Genomic DNA, 10966 nt, shown 5'->3' with positions numbered 1-10966 from the left:
TAATTAACTTCTCAGTGCCCCCCAATAATAACAGTGGGTGGTCCCATTAAGTCATGGTTATACCTCTGTGGTCCCACTAAGTAATAGGGACTCCTTTGTGTTCCCACTATGTGATGGTTACCACACTAAGTAATGTGGACCCCTCTGTGGCCTTACCAATTAATGGTGACCCCCTCTGTGCTCCAGTATAGGGCCCCAATCTTGCCTGCCATACTGCAGTAGGTAGGACTTGCACACATTTTCGATTCCCATCTGGTCTGACATGGATTGTGGGATTGTGCGCTCTCTCACGGTGCAACAGCTATATATACAGTAAGTGCCTGCGCCTGGGGTTGGGGGAATGAGGTCTATGGTTCTACAGGGTGCCTGCCCCTATCGTTCCTATGCAGATCTGCCATTACTGATAGGGCATCAGGGAAAGAACACCGAGTGAGTAAATAAGTACTAGATGTTACACCACTGGGCCACCAGGACTCTTGTGACTAGAGAATGAAATCTAGGATTAACAAGGAAGGGACACTAAACCATTGGGACACCAGGGTGCACTACAAAGTACTTGACATTTCACCCAAGGGACATACAGTACAGGACTGAAGGTTGCAGGTTCGATCCCCGCGTGGTTCAGGTGGCCGGCTCGATCCCCACATGGTTCAGGTAGCCTCAGCCTTCCATCCTTCCAAGGCTGCTAAAATGAGTGGGAAATAAACTACCTGAAAGTGCTGTGGAATAAGTAACAAGATGTATTAATGGGTCCAGACCTGGCTACAAGCTTGGGCTAGCTATGTAGTTATTGTGCACTTGCCTGGGTCCGATCCAGATGTGGTTATGGTTTTCATGTTATATAACTCATGTAGCCCAAACAAATCACAGGTAGCCGCGCGTAGGAGGAAAACCGACCCTTCTGCGTTGCATCTTTTGGACACAGCGATGGTTCCGAATCCATTAAGGTGGCCTCCATATGACCCATGTTGTCCTCTCTAGTGCAGTGTTAGGCCTGCTGGCTCACCCCATGTGCGATGAGTTATCACACTGATATCAGGGTCCTGGCGGGTTTCTTGTGAGATTCCATCTTCTTATCTACAACATTCTTACGATTGTTTTGCTTCTATAAATGCAGCAAAGCCGGTTCCTTCACTTATTCCAGGAATGGCTTATTACAAACGTCACTAAGAGTATGACCGGTGTAGAGCACCAGTACCAGGGAGACTCACCGCCCCCCCTCACATAGGGTAACACTGGGTGAGGTGTGCAGAAACAGATGTTATTGCCTCAAAACCCAAGATAAGCATAAGATGTCAGCCAAGAGCTACACTATGTAGCCAAAAGTACATCAACACCCGACCATCACACCCGTTTGAGCTGGCTGGACATCCCATTCCATAACTGTGGGTCGTTATATGTTTTGGAAGGGGGTGGGTGGGGGTGATTATTACTTTCATGGAAAGCCTCACTCGTTCCGGTGAAGCCCGTGTTCAGAAGTAGGTCCGATTAGTCGGCGTGCATCAGAGGGTTCTGGTGTAGTGAGTCTATTAGGAACCACCATTGCAGAAATAACGCAATCGGAACACGACAGAAATGTTGTGTAGTTACATGGACATTCTGAGTTCTTGAGCCCGGTAGTCAGGGGTGGCATAGTCCTTACGGCTATTAGCACTATAAATCCCCACAGTCCTGTGTGCAGTTTTAACGTCCTGTTAGCGAGGCCAAATATTGCAATGAGCCACTTGTGGGACACTGCAGAGGATGACTCGCTACCCACGCATATGGCTGGTGTTGGGAGGGTGTCGGGCGTGGACCTGTCACGGTGGCACTTACCAACTACTAGTCCCGGAGGGAGTTACTGCAGCAGAGAGTAGAGCCAGTAGTCCTCAGGATGAGGGGGGTAGTAGTTGTCAAGTTTGTGTCGCCACCGTTCCACACACCAGCTTTCATACATGGCGGAGTAATAAACACTGGACTCAGGAACAGATGAGGCCCGGTGTAATAGGTCAAATTAACCCCCTGTCCGAAATATACCTGAGGTTAAAAGGGCCTACGCTAGATTATACCCCGGGTATATTATGGCCTAGGCCAAACTATACCTGTATATTTGGTACCAAAAAAGACTATGGTAGGTGGGCGAATGCGTGCGCAACATGCTGCGCAAAACTGCAGTGAAAAGAACATATCATTAGGCTAATAGCCTTTTAATCCACGGAGAGGTTGTGTCGCTGGACTTGTGCTCTGTGTGTCTGTGCTGTTGCAGCTTGCGGCGTGGACTTGTGTCTGGTGCTGCTGGACTTCTGGTTAGTGTAGGGACTAGCATTATAGCCAGGAGCCATGAAGTTTGGCCCGCTAGCTTCCACATTTTGATCAAAATGTCAACTAATACCTGGTATTTATATTCAGTTTTATCACCTGCTATTAGTGTTTGCATTTTGGCTGCTGTTTGCTGTGTTTTCTGGCTCGGTGTGTCCTGTTGTTCTGTCTCTGTTATGCGGTATGTTTATGTGTCCTGTTCTGGTGAGTGGTTCCTAGCAGTAGTTAGGGCCTAGATCCGTAGACCGGTGGGCTGCCCTTTATCAGGGCGATGTCTCCGCTCAGGTAAGGCCATGTCATCCTCCCTGTAGCACAGGGCCAGTGGTCTGAACCGTGTGTGTATCCGTCTCTTGGTCACGATCTTGTGGGCCCCATGCTTTGTTTGCCCACACGATCGTAACAACTATGGTGACCAGATATCTCAAAAGCGGGACAAATGACTGGGGACCGGTCGGGAGACTGGAAACAGGGTCCCAAAGCAGGATGGTCTCCCCAAAATCAGGACGTCTGGTCACCTTACTTTGATCTAATTTAGTTTGTTTCTGCAGTTGGTGCATAGATTTCTGCAAAGATGAGTCAGATGGATGGAACAGTCAGAAAAAAATCTGCCCCATGTGAACATCGCCCAAGGCCGGTCTCACACACTGCGTCAGTGAAACACGCGATCCTGATTGTGGCATTTAACCGCAATTTTTATCACCGTTTTCAAAACGCAGGTTACTGTGTATGACGGTGCTTTTTAACGCACTCCATTATAGTGAGGGGTGATGAGGGGCGGTCAAAAGCTCAAAAACAAACCAAAATAGAGCAGACAGCGCTTGAAAATGGAGGTAATAGAAAACACACTGCGTTCGACCGAGGTCTGCGAGGTTCCATTGTAATTACTGGGAGCGGTGTACCGTGATTAGCGCAGCGTTCAAAACGCATGTCTGAGAGCGGTCCAAGGGTGCTATTACACTGCAGCATAATGCAGGTGGAGCAACGCTGATGGCAGCCGGCACCTGTACTGCTCTGTTCAGTGACTGCGCCAAGTCCGGGTGCCGGATGTAATTGTAGTGTACAGAAGTTGATGTGCATATGTTCTGGAAGTTTCTGAATGATCTATGTAGTCTTGTGCTTACTTGTATTTCCACTGTCTTCTATTGCATGAATATGATGTGTATTGCACCTTTGCAGCACTGAATGGGTTACTGTCTGGGTTACGTCTGGAAACGTATCTATTTGTTTGTCATGTGACCTTGTTATATATGTCTGTGGGTGCAAGGTGCATGAGTGGAGCTTTCTGTCTCTGTCTGCTGTTGGAGTTGGTTGAGGAACAAGGAGAGCGCGTTTGGGCCTGTATTCAGACACCTTCAGTCTGAGTACTAGAAGAGATGGAAGAGGCTGAACGGATAGACTGGTAATGCCGTGAACCCCTTCTTCTTTCCTCATGTGGAATATATGAGGTGTGCCGCCATATGTGCGACCCTACAGAATCCTGTCAGAGTGGAGCGGTAGAGTGTTGGTGGAGTTATTCAGCAGACGTGTCCGGGACCAGAGCACCACTGATAACTAGGACTGTGTAAGTCACTCTGTTCTCCCGGGTTCACTTCCCTGTCGCATCACGTGTTCCTCTGCACTACTGTGCTGCCGCTGGATGTAGAATGGACTGTAAATGCTGGAACTTCACAAGGTTATTCACAGTAGATGGCTTCTCCGCTCCCGGTTTGGCCTTTATACTTCACGCTGTGTGTGCGTACCCTTATTTGTTTCCCTGAGGGCTCACCGCGGAGGAAGGAACGGTGGCTACAATGGATCACCAGCAGCACTCCTCCTCACCATATCAGTGGCCGGACCTTCAATATGCACCAGCCGCCAGGAACCCTAAGACGTTCCAGAAGCAGAATCCTAAAATGAAGAAAAGTGGCAGCATCGAGGTTGCTATTCTCCCATGACATAAAGCCAACACAGTAACGCTTCGACTGGATGGTCTTTGTCAAGCTATCTGAAATGTACACATACCCCCGTAAGAAGTCACCATACAATGCACATGTCCAATCACAAGGCAGGTTACCGCCCCCAACATGAATAAACAGGTGTACCCAATCGGGGTATTAAAAACCTATTTACATATATCAGCAATCAACATACACACATATGCTTGCTGTGCTGCCACGCTGATCCCTCCATGTCACATCGCCATCCACCGGCGTCCACCGGCCTATACTGCCCATGTGCGGTCATATGCATCAATTCCTGTGTTTGGCGGCAATCCCACATATACAGCAAAAGCCTTCTGTGTGGTGAGATCTATACAGATACAACACATCCAGATCCAATTATGTTATTAGTCACACAGACATTATGGCGCCAATGACCTGTATCATCAGTCTCATCCTGCCTGATGGGGGAGGGGGTTCCACAAACATCAATTTTAACGCAATTTTATTTTTCTGGCTAAACACAAAGCCTCCTTAAAGGGGTTTTCCACTGAAATACTATTGATGACCGACCATCAGGATACGTCATCAATAGTTGATCATCTGGGGACCGCTGCTCAGGACCCTGACCGATCAGCTGTTCGGGCGCATGCATTCAGCACCACAACAACACAGAGGTCGGAGCGGAAGCCTCCACGCCAGACTACCATGTAGTGGCCGGCGCTTGTAACTGCAGGCACAGCTCTTATTCAAATTAATAGGAGCCATGCCTGCGGTTACAAGCGCCGGCCACTAGACGGAGATCAACGTGTATGCTTCCGCTCCGACCTCTGGGTTATTGCGGCAGTGACAGCTTGCGGTTAGGGTCCCAAGCGACAGACTTGGCTGATGAACTATTGATAACCAATCACCTCCCTTTACCAGCTGTTCAGGCAACAGAAGCTCCAATAGAAGTGATTGTTTGCGGTAAAAATGACCCCGTGTTGAATTCAAGATGTGACATGGGCGGAGATGGAGGCTCTAGGACCCTGCTGTGCCGCCTCTAGCATGGATACAAGGTAATATGGGTGGGCATAGAGGTATACAGGTTCTGTATGTTATCCTGCGACATATCACCCCACATTTGCTGTAGCCGAGCCTCTAGATCATTCAAACTCATAAGCTGTCAAAGTTGGCGTCCCACATGGTCCCATACATGTTATATTGGTGATAAATTGGGCCACGGCAGTGTGACAATGTTGTGGGGGCTCCTGGGACCCCCTTGTGTGTGCGGCCGAGCATTATCCTGCTGGAAGCCTCCATGAGAGGAACACATGTGGCTGCAGGATGTCCTGAACATATCGCTGAGCTGTCATTGTCCCTCGTACCACCACTAGGGGGACCGACTGTTGTATGTGATGACCCCCCTGACCATCACACCAGTAGGGGGCAGTGTGCCGCTCCACAGCAAAGGCAGGATTGATATGCTTACTCCGAGGTCTCCGGACATGAACAGAAGACATCATCAATGCCCAAACTAAACCTGGATTCAACGCTGAAGACAAACCGCTTCCATCCTGTAACATCCAGTTTCATCATTCAGAACACCATAAAAATGGAGGCAACGGGGGGGTCTCACAGACAATACATGTAATGAGCGCCATGAGGCCAAATGTCCTTCAGCCAAGTGTCTGGAAATGGTTCTGACAGACGCAGGGGCTGTAATGATGGCGCCCCCTGTCTCCGGATGGCGGGCAATGAAACAGTTGGAGCTGCTTGTGCTTGGTGCCAACCTCCTAACAGTCTGGCCAGAACAGCCCAGTAGGGGACAATTCATGGATACGACCATCCAGCTTCTCACATCCCAATAATGCGCCCCCCTCTGGTAACGGGATGAAATCTCTTCTCTGCGTCGTAGAGCCACCTAGTGGCCAACAAGCTCTACAAGCGGAAGAAGAGGCCACTACACACAAGGGGCCTCCGAGAGCCTCTTATAGGCCAAGGGGGGAACCACTTTTAGGGTCTCCGGTGACAAGACCGTCCATCTAATCACCACAACTCCCAGCATTTACAGATCTGCTGAGATGGAGCCTCAGGACGGGGTCTGCAGCAACACGACAGCTTCTTCTGGGGGCGCGATTTATTTTCTTGACAAAGATTAGCAGTCCACATATTAACCCCTTAATGCTACGGCTCGTATATATTCACATCTTGCAATTTCAGGGTATGTCTGGGGGGGATGGGGGGGCGATCCCGCTCCATATAATGCGGGTGTTTCTTACAGCCAACAGCCACCCGCAAAACTCCCATAACGCCCCTGTTTGGAGCTGTTAACCCTTTAAATTCCGCAGTCAGTTCTGACACTGGTATTTTTAAAAGGTCCTGATCGATGTTCGGGGGTCCTGCGCTGCCCTCCACGATAGGATGGCGGGTTGCTGTGGAAGCCGGGGACTTTTGAAAAGCCCCAGGGGTGTCATTGCAGATTGCCTGTCAGCTCATGGTATAATGTAATGCTATGGCATTCCATCATACTGCAAGAGAGATCAAGTTCATGTCCCCTATGGGGACCATAAAATGTAACAAAATGTTAACATTTTTTTATTAGTGATTAAAAAGTTAAGATAAAAAACAACCATTTTGCCATATTTATAAAGGAATCTACATAATAAAACAAAAATCATACTTGGTATCACCGCATCCGCAAAAGTCCGATCTATCAAAGTAACGCATTATTTACCCCGAACGGTGAACATCGTCAGAAAATAAAATAATGCCAGAACTGCCCTTTTTGGTCACCCAAGAAAAAAATGTAGTAAAAAGTGATTTTGGGGTGTATCAGCCTTTTTGATCACTTTAATTGCGTATTTTAGAAGAAAAAAATTAAGAAAATAAGCATTTTGCTTTAGTCTTAGTTTTTTTTGTTATGCTTTTTGCTGTACAAGATAGACAGTGTGTTCAGCTTGTTGTTTGGGTCATCACGGATACAACGATACCAAATATGGGGGAGTTTTAATTGTTTTTTTTTTTTAAATAGAGGAAACAGTGAAAAAAAGTTTTTTTGAATTATTTTTATGTTATGTTTTTTTTAAAATCATTTTTGTTTTTTTACATTTTCTATATCCCTGTAGGAAACCTGAACCGTAGCAGCTAAGATCGCTATGATAAAGCAGTGAGGAGTTCTGTACTACAATGCCTTATCACTTGTTCATAGGTATTGGCAAGCGGGTATGCCAGCACCTGATTACATAGCGGGGGCCCGATGCCGACATAGAGCGAGCGGCGCCCTCTGTGAACCCTTTACATGCCGCAATCTACATGTAGGGGGTTAAAAGTGAGGACCGATGTGGTCATTGATCTCTGGTGTTGCAGCGGAGGCCGGCTATCCGTAACAGCCAACTCCCACTGTAAGGTGGCGCGGGCTCAGCTTCTGACCCGCGCCATCCACATGATGCAAGGTTATATCCTGGTGCGTTAAGTACCACGCTGCCATGTAATCTTACATCCTATAGCGTTACGGGGTTAACATTGGTCTTCGGCATCTCTAATGCCCACCACCCAGAGGGTAATTACACGACTCGTCGGGCCGCTGGGTTATTAGGATTTGGCAACTAAAGTGAGTTACGACGGCCGATAGAAAGAACAGATGGACTTGACCCCACATTGCTGGAACCAATGAAGCAAATGCGTTCTATTCCTTATTAGGGTTTAGCTGACTGTAATCTATAGTTGGACTGTAGGACCAAGATCTGACTTCATCGGCCATTGTGGTGGAAGTGGGATATCACAGCGGATCCCTTCCCTTTAGAGCCCATAATGCAGTGATAATCCTCCTTACAGCCGCAGCGTCGGGTTCATGCGTTGAGTATATTAATGCTTGTGCTATCTGTACTATTTGGGGAGTTTGGGGGACTGAAGACGTCCTGAATATCTGGAAGGGGCGACACTGAACCGATAAGAGCCTATAATGACTTGTTATATAATGGTATTATGTATCATGTCCGGTCCTGTATATAATAATGGCCGACCGGACGCCAAGATTCTCACTAACCTATTTACTCTTTTCTAGAGCGAAGAGAGCTTTGGCGTTTATTGCAGAGAGAGTTTAGAAGACTTGGAGCAAATGGATCCAGTAGAGATGTAAGTATCCTTTTGTAAGACCCCTGGATGATAATTAGATACATAGAAGGATGGCAGGAAAACAAATGTAACGAGGTGCAGCCAGCTTATTACAATGGGGCCAAAACCAGAGTCCATGAGGACGATCCCGGCGGACTCCAAAGAGACAAACACACAACAAACGGGATTAGAGTCATACAAAATTACCATAAAAACGGAATGTCAGACGTGTCGGACGGGAGCACCTCGGGCCCTCCAGTGAGACTGCATCTAGGGGCCCACCCCACAGCTACATGGGGTAATAACACACAGGTAGTGCAGTGTATTGTGGAAGCCATCAAAGGATCTTCAAGTCCCCTTGTGGGATTATTCAAGAGGAACTAAAAAAAGGGAGAGGGAAGAAAGATCCGTCCTTCAATCATTACTCTAAATCCACCAAAATGGCCTCATTGGGGTTTTTGCCTTCCTCTGGATCAACAAGGGGAGGTGGAAACAGGATAAACTGGGTGGAGATTTGTCTTTTTTTACCCTTACATATTATGTTACTATGTGATGTCACCACAGAGCTCCCCAGAAATCACATATATCCCTCCGGCCTCTGTCACATCAGAGCTGATGTATCGCAGCATAGCTGCTTGAAAAGATGGCAGCTGTCCTGCTCAAGAGATCACATGAATGGGTTAATTCCAGCTCCTTGAAATAGTCCGTTCCCACGATCCGTGGTGCCTGAGGGGGTTTTCCAGCCCCCATAGGAGTGTATGGTAAGCAGGCAGCAGAGATCAGACCGGCCCTATCCTTGCACCGCGGAGCTCCCATGTGAACCGCACCCCCATGTCCTATCTCTGTTGGATGCACACACTTAGCGCCTCTAACAATCGCTCATGTGACGCTCCTAGAGGAACCTTCTGCTTCCTTTAGAAGCCCTTTTTGTGCGCACACCTCTCATGTGCTAAAACAGCGCTGGAAGAGCCTCATAATGTACAATGTGGGCCTGAAATCTACATGTTATTACTGAGACCATGTCCTAAACTGTCACCATCTTCTCTACTCTCTATTAGGACCCCGGAGGACGTGGAGGGGGTCCCTCTAGATGTATATAGTCCTGAGCCGCCACAGCAAGGGCTCAAGAACATCTTGGAGAGCATGTAAGGATCTGACTGCAGGACCCCCATGATGGTGACGGTTACCCCAATATCTGGTGCTGGCCCTCACGGACATGACCCCCACACTCATCAGGAAACTAGACCTCGGGGACAAGGGGCCATATATAACAGTATAATAAAAGTGGGAGTATAGAAGGAGATATAGTACAGATGCCAGCGGCCCCCAGCAGCCCCTATTATCAGCTGACTCATCCACATTCTTCTCTTAGGCTTCTTGCTGATGGCTCGGACAGCGGATTTATTACCGACCCCATCCGATCCCATCAGTGTGTAAGTACAGAACCCCCTACATGTACTTATTGTATACAGACACCATATATTACACTACATCACAGACAGGTAATAGATGATGTGTCGGTCGGTACACGGGTCACATTCACGCCCGGCCCTGATTATACATCTTATAGTAGAGAGACCATGTCCTAGATTGTCACCATCTTCTTCACTCTCTAATAGGGTCCGGCTGGAGGAGGGATACGGAGTGTACGCAATATATGGGGACAATATCACAGAGAAGGACATCAAGAAGATCATGGAGTATATGTAAGTATCTCACTGCAGGACCCCACCATACTGACCGTTACCCCAATATCTGATGCTAATCCCCCAGACATGACCCCCTCATCAGTTTGCAAAAATTGGGGGTGCAGAGTATTCATTGCTTCGTGTTTTCAAGATTTCTTCATCTCCATCTTGTTCTTTTGCCCATTTTATAACCTGTAAATGTCAGAGTTTGTTGTGCTTTTTTATGTTTTCCACAGATCAAAAACCCCACTGATTATAACAATGCGATCTCTGATCAGTAAGTATCTTCTAGTAATGAGCCCATCTCTCTAGTGACATTGTGGGGTCTTCCCTGCACAGTGATAGGAGTATTCCGGGGGGCAGCACTAATATGGCCACATAAAGGACAACCATCCCCTGTAATCTATGGGGATCCTTATAGACCCCCGAGCTGCAGCCCCCAGTCATCTCAGACCAGCACCTTATATACAGGATATATTGGGTAGGTCTCAGGCTCTTCCATTATAACCGGTTCTGTATTTTCTTTTCCAGGCCAAAAGAGGACGGATTATATAAATGGTTTCCCCTCATTACATCAAAACAGAAAGTCTATAAAACAGGCAGGATTGTATTCTTAGTGTTACAGATAATCTCCTCTAATATGCCTGTTATGGGAGTTGCTGTTTGTTCGGTTCATTCTTCTCTTAAAAAGGGAATAACAGTTCATGAATGAATCCCATGGACCCTAAAAGAGTGCAATTAAAAGCAGTTAAGTTCTTCTATGGATCCGCTGGGGGCAAAATGTACGATTTATGACGAACGGGGAAATGAAAAAAATTAACATAAATTGCTGCATCCATAAATCCTAAACCAGGCCGGTCCTTAAGGGGTTAACCCGACCTCCTATAGACTTTCCCTTATACTTCCAGTTATCATATTATTCTCTGGTCCTATTAGCTGCAAGAACTCAATTCCTCTAAATGTGAT

General features: G+C 47.4%; 1 long non-coding RNA gene across 1 annotated transcript; it reads left to right on the top strand.

The window, feature by feature from the left end:
* Positions 1 to 8297: 8297 nt before the first annotated feature.
* LOC136610105 (uncharacterized) lies at positions 8298 to 9962 on the top strand. Its single transcript, XR_010790066.1, has 4 exons — positions 8298 to 8333; positions 9371 to 9457; positions 9685 to 9745; positions 9932 to 9962. It is a non-coding gene; the product is annotated as an uncharacterized lncRNA (long non-coding RNA).
* Positions 9963 to 10966: the final 1004 nt, after the last annotated feature.

This window comes from Eleutherodactylus coqui, chromosome 2, assembly GCF_035609145.1.
Source record: "Eleutherodactylus coqui strain aEleCoq1 chromosome 2, aEleCoq1.hap1, whole genome shotgun sequence".
Taxonomy (NCBI): Eukaryota; Metazoa; Chordata; class Amphibia; order Anura; family Eleutherodactylidae; genus Eleutherodactylus; species Eleutherodactylus coqui.
The sequence above is the reverse complement of the archived record's forward strand: the minus strand, read 5'-3'. Positions and strand labels throughout refer to the sequence as shown.